This window comes from Dama dama, chromosome 5 (assembly GCF_033118175.1).
Source record: "Dama dama isolate Ldn47 chromosome 5, ASM3311817v1, whole genome shotgun sequence".
Lineage (NCBI taxonomy): Eukaryota > Metazoa > Chordata > Mammalia > Artiodactyla > Cervidae > Dama > Dama dama.
In genome coordinates, this window is record NC_083685.1 from 103663757 (window position 1) to 103681694 (window position 17938).

The 17938-nt window shown below is 42.6% G+C and overlaps 1 long non-coding RNA gene across 2 annotated transcripts in view; it reads left to right on the forward strand.

The window, feature by feature from the left end:
• Window positions 1–17938, forward strand: part of LOC133057276 (uncharacterized) — a 34954-nt gene that overhangs the window by 4051 nt on the left and 12965 nt on the right. For both annotated transcript variants that reach the window (XR_009692994.1, XR_009692995.1), the window contains exon 3: window positions 3794–3882. This is a non-coding gene — a long non-coding RNA (uncharacterized LOC133057276). The remainder of the gene's footprint in view (window positions 1–3793; window positions 3883–17938) is intronic.

Genomic DNA, 17938 nt, shown 5'->3' on the forward strand with positions numbered 1-17938 from the left:
ATATACAGCCTTGACATACTTTTTTTGCAGTTGGGAACCAGTCTGTTTTTCCATGTCCAGTTCTAACTGTTGCTTCTTGACCTGCATACAGATTTCTTAGGAGGCAGGTAAGGTGGTCTAGTATTCCCACCTCTTGAAGAATTTCCCACAGTTTGTTGTGATCCACGCAGTCAAAGGCTTTGGCGTAGTCAATAAGGCAGAAGTAGATGTTTTCCTGGAACTCTTTTGCCTTTTCTATTATCCAACGAATGTTGGAATTTGATCTCTGGTCTTTCTGCCTTTTCTAAATCCAACTTGAACATCTGCAAGTGCTTGGTTCACGTTCTGTTGAAGCCTCACTTGGAAAATTTTGAGCATTACTTTGTTAGCATTTGAGATGAGTGGAATTGTGCAGTAGTTTGATCGTTTTTTGGTGTTGCCAGCAAAGACAAGTGCTAACATAGGCCTTTAGTGACAGCACAGCGATGTCAGACAAACTTTCAAAGTGTGGGCAAAACCTAATTCTGGAACTGTTATAATATTTACATTGGCTCAGAGTTCACCGCAAATCACCCTTTTTGATCTGATATTAAACTTTGAGCAATATAAATGTTTCATAAGGGACTGGGTAAACTGGTCTATGAGTCTCACCACAGTTTTTTTAAACATAAACAATGAACAGAATACCACTGTGAAAATAGAACAGGAACCAGTGTCAGCTAAGGTAGGTTATGCCCTGAGTAGCCAAGGGCTGCTTCTCCTGCAGAGGATTGGACCTTAGGATCTTAAGAAGAATCTGTTGTGATTCTAATATTAGGCAACATCACTGAGGTTTGACTCCTCACCCACTCTTGAACATTTTTTTTAAATCAGAGAAATCAGTTGATGGCATTTTGTTGGGCATATTTTAAAACTGTTCAAATTCTTCTTTGTGTGGTTTTCTAAAATTGAAGTATAGTTGATTTACAATATGTTGTTAATTTCTGTTGTACAGCAAAGTGATTCAGTTTTGTGTATATATACATTATATATATATTATATATATATATATATTTTTTTGCTGTGTGTCTTGTGGGATTTTAGTTCTCTGACCAGGGATTAAACCCAGGCCCTTGGCAGTGAAAGCACAGACTCTTAACCACTGGACCATCAGGGAATTCCCTATATATATTCTTTTTTTTAATATTCTTTTCCATTATGGTTTGTTACGGATATTGAGTATAATTCCTTGTGCTATACAGTAGGACATTGTCTATCCATTCTTTGAGTAATACTTTGTAGCTGTTAATTCCTTCCTCCCAGTCCATCCCTCCCATCTTCAACTCCCATCGTCACAGTTCTATAAGCTAATCAATTTTTAAATGTCAGGGACCCAGCATTAGAGTTGAATTTTTTTGCCACTGACAACTAAGAGACCTGAATGTGATGGAGAGACTTGCCACATTTCAGTTAATTCTGTTATCCAGGTCCTTAGGTCAAATCCACTGTGGGGTGAAAGGAGTTAAAAGATGTTAACAGTTTTAAAAACACGTCTGTGGTCAGTACACTCCTTGCAGTGGGGTGTAAGTTGTTCGCTTTCCACCAGGCCAGACTTGGGCTCAGAGTCTAACAGAGGAGAAGTTTTATGCTTTTTGCTTTTTTAAAGTAAAGCTGAGTACAGACAGAGGCTCTGGGGGTTGGTGAGACGGTATTTCCTGGGGTGTCAAGGACGGTGCTTGGTGGAGATGAGACCAAAATAAGTATCTGGCAGTTCTGCATCCCAAACAGAGAATGACAAAGTCCGCTACGAATTGGACACGAATGAGCGACTTCACTTTCACTTTTCACTTTCACACATTGGAGGAGGAAATGGCAGCCCACTCCAGTGTTCTTGCCTGGAGAATCCCAGGGATAGGGGAGCCTGGTGGGCTGCCGTCTTTGGGGTCGCAGAGGGTCGGACACGACTGAAGTGACTTAGCAGCAGCAGCAGTGTTCTTTTCCATGATGGTTTCTCCCAGGATATTGAATACAGATCCCCATGCTATACAGTAGGACCTTGTTGTTTGTTCATACTATATATAATAGTTTACCTCTGCTAATCCCAAACTCCCAGTCTGTCCCTCCCTCACCCACCTTATCAACCACTGATGTGTTCTCTCCATCTGTGTTTCTTATTCACAGATAAGTTCATGTCATACTTCAGATTCCACATATAAGTGATAACATTTGCTATTTGCCTTTCTCTTTCTGGCTTCACTTAGTGTGTTAATCTTTAGCTGCATCCATGTTGCTGCAAATGGCATTCTTTCGTTCTTTTTAAAGGCTGAGTAATATTCCATTGTGTATATATACCACACCTTCTTTGTCCATTCCTCTGTTGATGGACATTTAGGTTGTTTCAGTAGCTTGACTGTTGTGAATAGTGCTGCTGTGGACATAGGGGCGCATGTGTCTTTTTGAATTAGAATTTTGCCCAGGAATGGGATTGCCGGATCATATGGCAACTCTAGTTTTTTGAAGAATCTCCTTAGATTCTTCTGCAATGACTGCACTGATTTACATGCCCACCAACAGTGTAGGAGGGTTCCCTTCTCTCTACACCCTCTCCAGCATTTGTTATTTGTAGACTTTTTATTGATGGTCATCCTGATCAGTGTGAGGTGGTACCTCACTGTCATTTCGATTTGCTTTTCTCTAATAATTAGTGATGTTGTAAGTTGTCCCTCTCTTAAATAGCGTTGTGATGAGCATCCAAGGTATATGAATTACTAATGACATTCCTGAATCTCTCCTTAGGATGTACTCCTAGGAATAGACTTAGTCCATCAAAGGATATAAACTGTTTGTCCATCTGCTTCTGAACTCGAGAGGTTATTCCAGTGAAACGGCCAGGGGTTCAGGAATGCCCAGCCTTGGGGGACCCCTGGCCAGTGTGGGGCCTGGACATGTAGTGAATGAGCTAGCAGGCTAATTCCCAGTTTATACCACGTTCCAACTCAAATCTCGGCAGCTGGCTTTGTAGCACGGTTACTGATACAAATTTTATTAATATATCCTCTTTGATATATAGCAATATTTAAGTGGCTTAGTTTCTCCTCACAAGGAGATAGGCATTGTTTGTATTGCTTCTCAGCAACTTCTTGCACACACAGAAGTTAGACAGTTTTCACCGTGGGCTTTAGAAGCATCAGGTCTCTTACATGTACATGCACACACCTGTCTAAAACCTTCCATTGGGTTCCGCTGAACTTGGAATCAAACCTGGACCTTTGGGGCCTAGAATGCTTGGCTTCCCTGACATTCTTGTCTCCTCCCCGCCCTTGCCACCCTGGCCTCTCTGCCCCTGGGATGTGCAGGCTGGGTCCCTCTGGGCCTGGACCTGCTCTCCCCTCTGCCTGGAGCTAGTACAGCCGGCCCCACCCCCCTGGTCTCCCCTCAGAGCCCCGCAACCATCTTCTTGACTCTGGGCTGCAGGTCACTGCTCTGTGCTCTGCCCAGGTCCTTGCAGGCTCTTCTCACTCATAATATTGTCCTGTTTCCTTGTTTACTGCTTGTCTGCCCTCCACGTGGGTGCCGGCCTTCAAACGCCACTTGACATAAACAAAGCCGGGAAATACTTGTTAAATCCACACGTAAGGCAGCCAACAGTTTTGGGGGTGTTTATTGATGGATTGGTTGCCAGTGATAGTGGTAAGCTTGAGTCAGATCCTGGTCCATAATTATCTAAAACTTTAGGGAAGTTATATTAACTTCAGTTTCCATCGTGGATACAGTGGTTACAGAAAGATGTCGAAAAAGTGCAGAACAACTAAATGGGCTCATTTCCCACTCGCAGGTCTCTGATCCGGGCTGATGGTCTTCTTCCAAACCCTCTTCTATCTGGTGTACATCTGGAGGATTGACTGGAACTGTGCGGCAGAACAGGTACCAGCGCGGGGGCCCCTGGAGGTGGGGGTGGGGTGGGGTGGCACTGTGATCCCTGGGCAGGCGAGGACTCTTCCAGGGTGAGGTTGGTAAGAAGCCCACGGGCAGCAGGACGCACTGTGACTCGTGAAGAGGCATCGGACGTGAGAGTGAGGGCCAAAGAAAACCTGTGTCCTCTTAATACGGAGCTAATTTCTCCTCTGCTAAGCAGGCGCAGCCAGAGAGAGAGTTAGCTTAGAAACTAATGTGTGAGGTTGTCTTGGGAGAACAGTAGTGCTTCCCGTTTTTCCTGATCTGTTGTCTTGTTCTAGCGTCTTAAGGATCTTTGGTCCATGGTTTCCTGAGAAGCAGGTGCTAAGTGTCTGTGGCCAGGGAGGTTCTTGGGGGCAGAGTCTGTCCTGCGGGTGGAGGACCGGGATCTCTGGGTTGAAGGGTGAGCCCTGCCGACTGTGTCAGGTTCAGGGTGAGATGGTGGGAGGTCGGCCGAGGGGAGGTGTCATGGATACAGGGACGTGAGGAGGAGCCGAGGGGCGCAGACCACCACTGTCCACGTCCTGACTGCCTCAAGGCTCCAGGGCCCTCACGACTGCTCATGGGGAGAGGTCACATGCTCCCTCCCTTCATTGTGGTCCATAGAGACAGGATGTTAAGTCGGACCATAACCACCCCTTAGGTGACTGTACCATTTATCTTCAGACTTTAATCCTTTTATCTGGACTTAGGAGCAGTAAAGGGCACAGTGCAAAAAATATGTTAAGTTTGCAAATACGACAAGTAATTTTCCACTGTGGAATCGGTTTAAGCTGTTGATGTACGTTTAACATAAATTTTAATAAGAGTTTTCAAAGACTGTAACTAAAATAGAAGACTCATGACCAGGCTACAAACTGGAAATGATAATCTTATACCATTTTATGAAGCATATTAACTAACCTTGTCATGGTTTTCTGTCAACTGCAGGTGGATAAATATTAGTAATGTTTTCTAAGTTATTTGGAAGGTCTATAGTATCCTATTGGTGATCAAGAGAGGAGCTACAGTTTTAAGTAAAAACTTCTCCAGGATGATACTCCATCATGGGTTTTAAATGTATAAATCTGATCATCCCTTTCATGGGTGCTCTTACCTTCTTATATTGAATATTTCTTTTTCCATAGCAGTAGGTCATTTTCCTATGAAATATTAATTGCTGATCTAGTTTTGTTTATATTGACTATTTCCCTGTCAGTGGATTTAATCTTGCCATTGAGTGTATTTGAAGGGCCTTTTCAAGCTCTATAACTGATAATGCCATACCAGCTTTTCTGTTTCTCAATTTCTATGGTGGTAAAACACAACATGAAAATAACCCTAATCACTGTTTTTCACGTACAGTTCAATGGATTAAATATGTTCATAATATGCCACACCGCACCATCTACCCCCACCACACTGTCAACATGTACATCTGAAGCTTTGTCCCCATCAAACAGTAGCTCTTATTCCCCCTCCTCACAGCCCCTGGAAGTCTGCTTTCCCTGCTTATGGTTTTTACTTCTCTGAGTACCTCATACAAGTACAATCATGCAGTATTTGTGTTTTTGTGACCAGATTATTTTACTTACTGTAATATCCTCAAGGTTCATCCAGGTAACATGTGTCAGGATGTCCTTTTTTTTTTTAAGGCTGAATAATATTCCACTATAAATATGTGCCGCATCTTGCTCATCTGTTCATCTGTTGGTGGAAACTTGGGTGGCTTTCACATTTTAGCTGTTTTGAATAATGATGCTGTGAACATGAGTTCTACAGGTAGAATCCATGCTTTTAATTCTTTTCAGTACATGCCCAGAATTGGAACTGGTAGGTCATCTGGTAATCTGTTTTTAATATTTTGAGGAACCACTGTACTGTTTTCCATAGTGGGTGTACCATTTTACATTCTAACCAGCATTGCACAGGAGACCAATTTTTCCACATCCTTGTCAGCACTTGTTATCATCTGGGTTTTGTTTAATTATAGCCTACCTAATTAATGGGTGTGAGGTAATTTCTCAGTATAGTTTTGATTTGCATTTTCTTAATGGTGAGTTGTGTTTAGTATCTTTTCATGTACTTATTGACCATTTGTGTGTATTCCTTGGAAATGTATCTGTTCAAGTCCTTTTTTCATCTTTCATCGTCTTTGGTTTTTAGTATTTATTTATTTGTCTGCACTGGGTCTTGGTTGCAGCATGTGGGCTCTAGTTCCCTGACCAGGGATTGAACCCTGGCCCCGTGCACTGGCAGCTTTAATCTTAGCCACTGGACCACCAGGGAAGTTTCCCTTGTACATTTTTTAATCAGGTGGTGGTGGTGGTTAAGTTTTTGGAGTTCTTTATATAGTCTGGGCATTAGTCCCTTATTAGAAAAATGATTTAGAAATATTTTCTCCCATTCTGTGGGTTGCCTTTTTACTCTTGGATATTGTCTTTTATTATAAAAGTTTTTAATTTTCTTGAAATCTAATTTATCTGTTTTTTTCTTTTATTGCTTGTGCCTTTGGTGTCACATCCAAAAAGTCATTCCCAAATCCAGTGCCATGGAGATTTTGCCTCATGTTTTCTTCTAAGAGGTTTATAGTTTTATGTCTTACATTTAGGCTTGATCCACTTTGAGTTAATTTTTGTATGTGGTGTTAGGTAAGGATTCAGCTTCATTCTTTGGCATGCAAATATCCAGTTTTTTCCCGAAACATTTGTTAAAAAGATGGTCCTTTCCCCACTGAATAATCTTGGATCCTTATAAAAAATCATTTGACCACATATGCAAGGGTTTATTTATTCAGGGGCCTTCTGTTATATTCCATTTGTCTATATATCTGTCTTTACACCAGTACCAAACTGTTATGATTAGCTTTGCAGTAAGTTTTAAAATCATAAACTATGATTCTCTAGCTTTGTTTTTCTTTTCCATGGTTGTTTTGGCTGTACCAGGCCTGTTGAGATTCCATGTGGATTGTAAGATGGATTTTTCTATTTCTGCAAATAATGTCATTGAGATTTTTATAAGGATTGGCATTGAGTCTATGGGTTGTTTTAGGTAGTGTTGCTGTCTTAACAGTAAAAAGGCATCCAGTCCTTGAACGTGAGATGTAATTCCATTTATTTATGTCTTTTTCTCTGCAGTATTTTGAAGTTTCCATTTTTACCTCCTTGGCTAAAGAAGTTAATTTCTAAATATTTATTCCTTTTGATGCTATTGTAAATGGGATTGTTTCATAATTTCCTTTTCAGATTGTTTGTTGTTACTGTATAGAATAGAAATACATCTTTTTGGTGTGTAGACATTCTATCCTGCCACAGTACTGGATTCCTTTATTAGCTCTAACAGTTTCTATGTGGAGTTGTTAGGGTCTACTCTACATAAGATATATTGTCTTTGAACAGAGATAATTCTTCATGTTCAATTTTATACCTTTTATTTTTCTTTTTCTTCCCTAACTGCTCTGGCTAGAACTCTCAGTACTGTGTTAAATAGAAGTGGTTAAACTGAGCATCCTTGTCTTGCTCCTGAACTTAGAAGAAAAGCTTTCAGTCCTTCACCATTGAGTATTATGTTAGCTGTAGGTTTCTCATATATGGGCTCTTATCACATGATGTACTTTCTTTCCTTCTGTTTTTATTTTGTTAAGTGTTCTTGTCATGAAAGGGTGTTGCGTTTTGTCAGATGCTTTTTTTGCATCAGTTGAGATGACCATGAGGTTTTTCCCCCCTTCATTTGTAATGTTGTCAGTGTCAACTACATTGGCCCGTTTTCCTATGTTGAACCATCCTTGCACTTCAATAAATCCCACTTGGTCATAGTGTATAAACTTTTGTATGCTGCTGAGTACTTTTTTTAGGATTGATTTATTTTATTTTTGGCTGCACCAGGTCTTTGTTGCTGTGCGTGGACTTTTTCCACTTGCAGCGAGCAGGGCCTGCTCCTGATTGCAGGGCGCAGGCTCTGGGGTGCGTTGTCTTCAGTCGTTGCCGCACCCGGGCTCAGTAGTGGTGGTGGATGAGCTCAGTTGTCCCGCGGCATGTGGAATCTCCCCAGATGGGGGATCGAACCTGTGGTGCCTGCATGGGTGTCTGAGCACTGGACCACCAGGGATGTCCTGTGTTGGTGAGTTTGATTTGCTAGCATTTTGGTAGAGGTTTTATCATCAGTGTTTACAGGGGATATCAGTCTGTAGTTTTGTTTTCTTCCAGTGTCTTTGTCTAGCTTTGGTGTCAGGTTCATGCTGGTTCCATAGAATGAATTAGGAAGTCCATCTTCCTCAGTTTTGGGGAGAAGTTTGTAAAGATTTGTTCCTTTTTAAGTATGCGCTATATTGAGTTGCTGCACAAAAAGTTTTTGATTTTGATGAAATCCACCTTATCTATTTTTGTTACTGTTGTGCTTTTAATGTTATCTGAGAACCCATTCCCAAACTGTGAAAAAAAATAAGTGGTGTTCGAATATAAAAATGCTATGAAAGGACTAATAATAAAAAACTAAATAGAAGACTTGAGTTTTCAATCCGAAAACTGTAAGTAGCCCAGGAGTTATCATACCTGTAGGGGGAGGCAGAATTTTACCTTTCCCCTCTTAGGGTTTTTCAGCTAGACCTGAGAATAAAACTGATATTAATATAGGTTCACAGGAGAAGACATAGAAACTTAATGTAAGGTCTGTGTGACATCAGAGCCCTCATAAGGAAATGAAGATGCAAAAATGTGGCAAAATCTACATGCTTTTCTACTAGTTTGAACAAAGAGGCAGTTGTAGAAAAGTAACTAAGCTCTGTGGAGAGGCTGAAGGAAGATGAGAGTTATTTTAACCAGGTCTGTGCAGATTCACTTAGCTTTGACTCCTTTCCTGGAACAGGGATGGCATCGTTCACATGTGAATTTTTTTGTCCTCTTTTCAAAAAGAGGACCAGAGATTAAGTTGTTCTTCAGTGCCTTTCTGACAAAAACATCTGCTGTTTTTTCAAGTACCTTTAATTCCGAATGATTCTTATGCCAAAGTCGCATATCTGGGGGTGGCATGTTCCACCTACCTTCATTCCCCTTCAACCCACTTGGAAACTCCCCCAGCAGGTTTCACAGTCCTGAACTGAGTTGGTGGATTGTTTCACAGCTCACTGAACTAGTCTCCTAGTCTTGAGAACTAAATCAGTGCAGTTAAACTCTCCTGTCTGTTTGAGGAGGCAGTGGTGCAGGTGGGAGTCCCTGTCCTAAGTTAGGTCTGTGTGTGGTGTGAGCAGTCAGGCATTTATGAAAGGAATGTCTGTGGAAACAAAAAGATTCAGAGTTGGAAACCTATTTTCTGAGTCCAGAGGGGATCCAGTCAAGATTTCTGGATTTGAGCTTGAAGCATCTTCAGATGGTAGAGTGAGGATGGCAGTTGTCATTTGGCTAATTTCCTGATTTGCAGTTTGAATGGCTCTGTTTGTGAAGTTGAGTATCCCGTGAATTTCCTTAGAGGCCTGGAGAAGAGCAGGTGAGAGGGTTATCCACACATGATCTGTTGTGGCAATTCCTCTGAAGTTGACACCATGCCATGCAGCTTTAGCTTCAGGGAGAGGATAGTTCTCATTCTCAGTGATTCCAGGTTAGAATGGTGGGAAAGAAATTGCTGTTGTTAGTTTGAGCAGTTGTAGCTAGATATTGGAGGAGACTAAAATAATCAGGATCCAGTCCAGTTTACAGGTAGGTAGCCTTGTTCATTTTCTTTGAAGTTTTGTTTTCTTAAAATAACCAAGGGGGTGTGTGGTCGTTTTCCACTGAAACCTAATTTTCTCTCCGTATTTACCCTGTTTTTCTCAAATGTCATTATAGTAAGACTAATTTGTTTATAACATAAGTTTAGTCTTATCCTGACCTGATTGTTTATATAAATGGAGCAAGAATAGTGATTTTCTCGTTGGAATTATGACTGATTTATATAGAGTGAAAGTCGCTCAGTCGCGTCTGACTCTTTGCAACCCCATGAACTATACAGTCCACAGAATTCTCCAGGCCAGAATACTGAAGTGGGTAGCCTTTCCCTTCTCCAGGGGATCTTCCCAATTCAGGGATTGAACCCAGGTCTCCCGCATTGCAGGCGGATTCTTTATCAACTGAGCCACAAGGGAATCCCAAGGACATTGCCAAATTAATAGTTGAACTTCATTAAAAATTAAAAACTTCTGCTCTGCAATAAAAACACTGTTAATAGAATGACAAGATAAAATAGGGACTAGGGGGACTGCCCTGGCCGTCCAGTGGTTAAGACTCGGAACTTGCAATGCAGGAAGTGTGGATTTGATCCCTAGTCAGGGAACTAAGATCCCACATGCTTCACAGTGTGGCCAAAAAAAAAAAAAATAGGGACTAGGAAAAAAATCTTTGTAAAAACGTATCTGAAAGAGGACTGGTCTCCAAAGTGTACAATAGAAAGAACAGTTTAAATTCAATAGTAGGAAAATAACTCAGTTTAAAAACTGGGCAAAAGATCTGAGTAGACCTTATCGAAGTATATACAGATGGTAAAGAAGCATGTGAAGAGATGCTGAACACTATGAGTCATCAGGAAATTGCAGATTAAAACCACAATGAGCTCCCATTACACCTATTAGAATGGCCAAAATCTGGAATGCTAACACCCAGTGTTAGCAAAGATGTGAAACAAGAGGAATGTTCATACATTGTTGTTAGGAACCCAAAGTAGCAGAGCCACTTGGGGGAGTTTGACAGTTTCTTACAAAGCTAAGCATAGGCTTGCTTCCCTGGTGGCTCAGACGGTAAAGATTCCGCCTGCAGTGAAGGAGACCTGGGTTCGATCCCTGGGTCGGGAAGATCCCCTGGAGGAGGGCATGGCAACCCACTCCAGTATTCTTGCCTGGAGAATTCCATGGACAGAGGAGCCTGGCGGGCCACAGTCCATGGGGTCGCAAAGAGTTGGACAGGACTGAGTGACCAAGCACAGACAGCCAAGCACAGGCTTACCATATTGTCCAGTGTTCATGGTGCAGTTATTTGCCCAAATGAGTTGAAAACTTAACACCTACACAAAAAACTGGAACACACATGTTAGTGGCAGCTTTATTTTTATTTTAGTTATTAATTTTGGCTGCGTTGGGTCTTCGTTGCTGTGCAGGCTTTTCTGTAGTTGCGGAGTACAGGCTATACAGTGTGGGTTTAGTGCTCGTGGCACACGGGCTTTGCACAGCATGTGGGATCTTCCCAGACCAGGGATCGAACAGGTGACCCCTGCATTGGAAGACATATTCTTAACCACTGGACCAGCAGGGAAGCCCAGCAGCTTCAGCTGCCCAAACTTGGACGTAGCCAAGAAAGATGTCCTTCAGTCAGTGACTAGATAAACAATCCCTTCTATATCCATACGGTGGAATTTTACTAGGTGGTAAAAAGACCTGGAGGAGCCTTAGTGCATATGGCTAAGAGAGAGCAGCCCGTCTGAAAAGACTGCATAGCATATGATTACACCTTTATAACATGCTGGAGTTGGCAAAACTGTGGAAGGTTTATACAGATCAGTGGCTGCCAGGATCTTGGGTATGGGGAGAGGTTAGTTCCTGAAGCAGAAGGCGTTTTTCGGCAGTGAAGCCAACTCTGTGTGATACTGCCATGATAGGTTAATGAAATACATTTGTCAGAGGAACCCGTGGACTGACTGGGTGATAGCAAGAGTCAACGCCAGTGTGAACTATGCACTTTGGTTAATAATAATGTAGCAGTGTTCATTCATCAGTTGCAATAAATTTATTAGTGCACAATGTTAATAACAGGAGAAATTGTGGGTGTGTAAGGAGCAGCCTTTATGAGAACTCTCTACTTTCTGTGAAATTTTTCTCTAAACCCAAAACTGCTCTAAAAATTAAGTCAATTGTTTTAAATGGACAAAGGGCCTATTATACAGTGGCATGCCTCTAAAAATAACATAAAAATGGACAATAAGCACCTAAAGATGCTCATATATTACCCGGTAGACTGATACAAATGAAAACACAGGCGATACCACATGCACTTGGTGGCAGTAACAAAAAGCAGATGACAAGTGTTGGCACAGGTTTGGAGAGATGTGCAGCCACCATGGAAAACAGTGTCACAGTTTCTCAGAGTGAGACCCAGTTACCACATGACCCAGCAGTTGTACTTTGAGAATGTACCCGAGAGAATTGAAAACACATGTCCACACAGAAACGTCTACATGAATACTCCTAGAAGCAGTATTCAGAGTAGCCGAAAACTGCTTATTTCTGTCAGATCACTAGGTGACCACTCGGTATCCATACACAATAAAGAATACTGTTTAACAACAATAAAAGTTTTAAAAAGTAAACAACAGCAAAAACCCAGTTATCTTTATCAAGAAGTGGGAGTAGAACATATCTGACTTCAGAGTTGCTGGATTGTATTAGTCAAAATTCCCAATTTTCAATACAAAGTTACTAGACATGCAAGAATCAAAAATGTATGGACCCCTCACAGGAAGAAAAGACAGTGAGCTTCCCTGAGAAACACTATTACATTTTAGAATGTCTGTGTATGTATTTATTTGATTGCACCAGGTCTTAGTGTGGCAGGATCTTCCAACTTCAGTGAATATGTGGGTTCTAGTTCCCTGATCAAGCCTTGAACCCAGGGGCCCCAGTGTTGGGAGTGCAGAGTCTTAGCCACTGGACCACCAAGGAAGTCCCCTCTGAGAAGTGCTTTACATTAATAGACTCAAATATGCACAGAGGGCTAAAGGAAACCAAGAGCCTGATGTCTCAAAAGTAGAGAATTCTAGCAAAGAAATGGGAAGTATAAGAACCAAGTAGAACTCCTAGGGCATCTGACACCAGCTGGGTGTCCACAACTCAGTTCTGCAGTTCTAATACCAGCTAACTGGAGTCAGCATCAGATGCCACCAGCTAGAGGGTAGTGTTCTCCACAGACTATACTTCCTTCAGATGCTAGCCCACATGGGGGTCCCCAGGACACCCACACTTCCCTGCCCAGGAGTCTATAAATTCATTTCCTGCAGCCTCCTCCCTTCTGTACTCCGCTGGAATGCATCACAGAATGCACTGAAAATGGTACATTTATGACTGTGAATTTATAAAAGACACAACCCAGGAACTGCCAGATAGAGAACATACTTAAGACAGGGTTTGGGGGCCAGAGGATGCAGAGCGTCCCGGCCATCTCCTCTCGGAATCTGGGCCCTTCACCCTCCCAGCATATCAAGTGCTTACCAACCAGGAAGCTCCCTTGGGTTTGATAGTCCAGAGTTTTACATGGAGTTTTATTACATAGATATTATGATTGATTACACCATGAGCCACACAATCGACCGTGGTCTCTAACCTCTCTCAGGGTGATCAGAGAGGTGAGGCTGAAATTTCCAGCCCTGTCCGTATGTGGTTGGTTTTTATAGTGACGGGCTCTTGTGCTGTAGCTGTCTATGGGCCCCTCCGTGTCACCTCATGGTACAAACACGCCTATCACTCAGGAAAGTCCAAGGGCTTTTAAAGTTCTGTGCCAGAAACTGGGGGCCAAAGTCCAGGTTTACTCTCTTTATTCTATCAGAGCAGGTCAGTTGAGATTATCCAGCATGAGGAGCAGAAAGGAAAAGAGGATTGAGGATAAATAAGCAGAGACTAGAAGACCTGAAAGAGAGCATCAAGCAGAGCAACATATTCGTAGTGGGAGATATGGAGAGAGTAACATGGAAACATACTACCATATGTAAAATAGATAGCCAGTGGGAATTTGCTCTATGATTCAGGGAACTCAAATCGGGGGCTTGGTTACAACCTAGAGGGTGGGATGGGGAGGGAGGTGGAAGGGATGTTCAAGTGGGAGGGGACATAGGTAAACCTATCGCCAATTCATGTTGGTATTTGGTAGAAACCAACACAATACTCTAAAGCAATTATCCATCGATTAAAAATAAAATTTAAAAAATCAATTAAAAAGAACTTGGAAAGCTTAGGAAATGCCTGGAAACCCATCCTTGAAATGACCTTTCCAAGGTTGTCGTTTTGAGATTAAGAACCACTAAGTAAAGGGAGAGGGTCTCTGAAAATACATGTGTGTGTGTGTGTGTGTATATATATATATATATCTGTATAAATTATATAACAAATATACACATACACCCCCCACAGTAATAGAATGAAGGGGAAAAAACCCACACGAGCATCCCCGCTGATGCAGAAAAGGAATTTGACAAAATTCAATATCTTTTAATGATAAAAACATTCAGCAAGGGCTTCCTAGATGGCTCAGTGGTAAAGAATCCACTGGGTTTGATCACTGGTATGGAAGATCCCACATAGTGTGGGACAACTAAGTCCGTGCGCCACAACTACTAAGCCTGTGCTCTAGAGCCCATGGGCTGCAACACCTGAAGCCCACATGTCCTAGAGCCTGTGATCCTCAAAGAGAGAAGCCACCCCAATGAGAAGCCCGCACACGGCAACTAGAGAGTAGTCCCCACTTGCCACTATTGGAGAAGACCCGTGCACAACCATAACTAAGTAAGTAAATCTTAAAAACAATAACAAACAAGGAGCAGAAGGAAACGTCTTGCTATGTTTCCCACCCTTGGGAATTCTCCCTGTTTTGTTGTTGTTCAGGCTTTGCGACCCCATGGGACTGCAGCCCGCCAGGCTCCTCTGTCTTCCCAAGCAAGAATCCTGGAGTGGGTTGCCATTTCCTTCTCCATGGGAGCTTCCCGACCCAGGGATTGAACCCGCGTCTCCTGCATTGGCAGGTGGGTTCTTTACTGCTGAGCCACCAAGGAATACATTTTGTGTATTCAGTCTTTGAAATCTTATAGCACATGTCTTGAGTTAACCAAATTTGCTGACATATTGAAGGCAGCACTTTAACAGCATCATCGTTTAGGATTTTAAATAGCTCAGCGGGAATTCCATCACCTCCACTAGCTTTGTTTGTAGTAATGCTTCCCAAGGCCCACTTGGTTTCCTACTCCCGGGTGTCTGGCTTATTGCTCTCCTGCAGAACTAGTGATCACAGACAGGTGCCCAAGCTCTGGGGGTGTGGGCGTGCATTTTGCTCTTTCTGCCCCAGGGACACCAGACTTCAAACATCTGTCCATTAAAAAAAATTTTTTTAATAAAGAATGACCAAAATAATCATTGTTAACATGGATTTCTGCTTTGTGGTAAGCCTTTTGCTAAAGAGCTTTCTATGACTGCCTCATATAATAGAGGCAGGGAATATGTTGTCCATATGTCACAGTTGGGCAAACAGCGCAGTGATGATCTTGTGCAGAGTTAGATGGAGTCAGTATTCTGAATCTTACTGTGAGTGCAAGTTCCTAGTTCTGGATAAATCTTACTGTTTACTAAGAGACTGTACTATCTGAGATAAAATAGAAAGGTGGGTGGGAGGAAGCTAACACTTCAGGTAATTCTGCGCAGGCTATGAAATTAGAATAGCAATACTTCTAATTCTGGAACAGCCGCTAAGACTAATCAGGACAAAAATTTTCAGTACTTTTTAAAAAATCTATTTCTGGCTCTATCAGCATCAGCTGTTTTCCTAAGAGCTTGCTTCAGCCCCGGGGATGGGCTTCGTTATCTTCTGTGACGCCTGACCTCAGGGACACCCTGCATCAGTCGGGGTTCAGGCAGAGCAAAAGCAGCAGCAGATCATTTACCCTGGGGGGCTGGCTGGCACAGCTTGGCCACACAGCCCACGAGGTGTGACTGCACCTGCCGGGGAGCCCCAAGTGTGCGGGGCAGCTGTCAGAGAGGGAGACAGAAGGTGGGCTGGGGAGGAACGGGAACACGTTTGACCCTGGGACAGAGAGCTGTGGAGTCAGGGCCCCGGAGGAGGAACCGAGGAAAGGTGAGCAGCTGCCTCCTCCTGGGAGAGGAGGGCACAGCATCCACAAATGTGTCTTCTCGGGGACTGTACCTGCTTCTCGCCAGGCCTTACTCATGGGAGTTTAGATTTTCTGTGGGTGTATTTGTCTTTGCTGTTTTGAATGTGATCATTAACCAGTTTCTACTTGGTATTTGATGACATACAGGAAAGCTGATGGTTTTTGAAAGCTGACCTTGTCTCTTAGGAGTTTTCTGAAACCTCTGATCTGCTCTAGTAATTTCTCAGCTTTTCTGTATTTTCTGGGTAGGTTATCTTCCCACCTGTAAACCATGGGGCTCTTGTCTCTTTCCTTCAACATGCACACCTCACATTTCTTGCTTGTCTGACTGCACTGGGGAGGCTGGCAACTTCGGCTCCTTCTCCATTCATGCTATTATTACTCGCTTAAATACTTTTTTCTTCCATTTGTTTCTTTTCCGAACAACAACAGTACATACATATTAGCATTAATTTTTCTGCCTTTCATATTTTCTATGTACTACAATATATATAGCGTAAAATGTCATTTTAATAATTTTTAGTTGATTTCATTGGCATTAAGTATGTTCAAAATGTTGTCCAGTTATCACCACTACCCATCTCTACATCTTTTTCATCCCAAACAGAAACCCTCACCCATTAAATAATGACTCGCATTACCCCCCTCCCGCTGCCCTGGTAGCTTTTATTCTCATCCTGTCTATGAATTTTCCTATTCCAGGAACCTTTTGAAAGTATAATCCTACAAATTTTGTCCTCTTGTATCTGGGTTGTTTCACTTAGCATAATGTTATGACGATCCATCCATATTGTAGCGGGTGTCAGAATTTCATTCCTTTTATAGCTAAATAATCCTTTGTATGAATATAAATCACTTTTTCTCTGATGGACATGGGTTATTTCAGTCACTAGTGGTGAGTAATGCTGTGATGAACACGGATGTACAAGCATTTGTTTTCTAAGTTTCTGCTTTTAATTCTTCAGGGTATAATCTAGTGGGATTGCTAGATAACGTGGTATTTCTACATTTCAGTTTTTGAGGAACTGCCAAACTTTTCCACTGTAGCTGCACCACTTTACCTTCTTAGCAGCAGTGCGCAGGAGTTCCAGATATCTCTGTGTCCTCACCAACACTTACTTTGAAAACATTTATTTCTGATTATAGCCATGGTGACAGGTGTGAGGTGGTATCTCATTGCAGTGTTCATGTGCATTTCCTAAATGGCTGCTCATGTTGGGCATCTGAAGGGTCTTCTTGGAGACGTGGTTCTCACCTGTGGGGTAAGATGTTGACTCCTGTCAGGATCAAACAGCTGAACTGAGCTGTGAATGCCCAGGTGGTGTCAGATCAGTCCTTGCTTCAGGTTCCTCGGCTTCCTCCTGCTGCTCCAGTCTGCCGCAGTGACACCTGCATTTCAGGCATCGCACTGTTCAGCACCAGGCTTTCTGCTTGCTTCCTGTACTTCGTTTGTTTGCTGACATTTTCTCTCTTTGTTGAGGCATCATGCCCCTCAGTCCCTTACCTTCTCTGGCCCTTGTCCGGGCACATTCGGGGGTGATTTCTGTTACCTTTTCTTGCTGGTATATGGGCATACATTCTCAAGTTTTTACATGGATAGAAATTTTGTATTGAAAACTGGGGCATTTTGAAAATTAGAGTTTCCTCCTACAGTTTTTGGCTATTCTGAACATTCACGTAGAAGCTTCTGTGTGGACATGTGTGTTCAGTTGTCTGGGCACACACCCAGGCGAGCAGTTGCTGAGTCATGTGGTAACTGTCTCACCTTCAGAGGTGGCTGCCCTGTTTAGGTTCCTCCTGCTAATGTCAGAGAGTCCAGTTTCTCCCCGTCTGCAGCAGCGCTTGTATCTGTGTTTATTATAGCCGCCATCCTCGGGGTTTTCTTCTCCATTTGTCTAATGGCTGAAAACAAGTGGAGAAGTAGACTGTACTTTGCAGAGCAGTTTGGGTTTAGGGTTTATGCTAATAAAGTGACCCTTAAGGGCCCCTCGGTAGCTTTAGGAGGGCGGTTGGTTATCAGAAAGACCACCAGAGCACCATCACCTCTGTACCTTCCCTATGTACTGCTTCCATGGGGCATATTACTCCTAAGCCCTATAAACTGTTCCAGCCAACTGAAGGTGGGGGCCGGGGGGGGTGGGGTGGTCATAGAAACTCCCTG